At 43.0% G+C, this 863-nt stretch overlaps 1 non-coding gene across 1 annotated transcript; it reads left to right on the top strand.

The window, feature by feature from the left end:
* The first annotated feature begins 390 nt into the window (after positions 1 to 390).
* Positions 391 to 496, top strand: LOC145580317 (small nucleolar RNA R71). The gene has a single exon (XR_014099383.1). It is a non-coding gene; the product is annotated as a small nucleolar RNA R71 (small nucleolar RNA).
* Positions 497 to 863: the final 367 nt, after the last annotated feature.

Here is an 863-nt window from a genome sequence, read left to right on the forward strand (position 1 = left end):
CTAGGCATGTTACTAGAAGAAGGAAGGGGTTGAGAATTAGAAGACGGACCTCTCCCTTTAGTTTGGGAGGGAAGACTTGAAACTTGGTAGGTAGCACTTTCCAACTTTGCCTTGATAGCGGACATCTCCTTCCCCAAGTTTGTCATTTGAGAGGACAGATTTTTGATTGAATTTAGATGATCAACCGAGTACACCGAAGAGCTACTATTGCTAGTTGACTCTCTTTCTCCATCTTGCCAATCTCTATAATACCTCACTACGTCCTCAATTATGTCCACCACTTCCTCTTCCGTTTTTTTCATGATAGGACCTCCGGCTCCTCCATCTAAACATGATTTTCCTTGAGGGCTAAGACCTCCATAGAAAATTTGAATGATTTGATAGGTTGGAATTCCGTGATGAGGACATTCTCTTTGATACTCCTTGTATCTCTCCCATGCTTCATAGAGGCTCTCATTTGGCTTTTGCTTGAAACCTTCAATCAAAGCTCTAGCTTCCGCCGTTTTCTTTTGAGGATAGAAACGGGATAGAAATTCCTTGGTGACCTCGTCCCATGCCCTTAGAGAATTCGGCTTTACCTCCTAGTCTAGCCATTCCAAAGCACGACCTATAAGAGAAAAGGGAAAGAGCTTGAGGCGGATGAATTCTTGGGAAATTTCGTTCACCTTGATAGTATTACAATACTTCTCGAACTCCTTGAGATGGTTTAGTGGGCTTTCATGCTTGGCCCCACTAAATTTTCGCCTCTCTATCAAAGTGATCATTGTCGGTCTTATTTCAAAATCATTTGCCGGTGTTGTAGGTGGAGCAATCCCACTCTCAAATCTATATGCACCGGGAATCCCCAATTCTTTCAATGCCAC

The sequence above is a fragment of the Chenopodium album genome, chromosome 14 (assembly GCF_948465745.1).
Source record: "Chenopodium album chromosome 14, dcCheAlbu1.1, whole genome shotgun sequence".
Taxonomy (NCBI): domain Eukaryota; kingdom Viridiplantae; phylum Streptophyta; class Magnoliopsida; order Caryophyllales; family Amaranthaceae; genus Chenopodium; species Chenopodium album.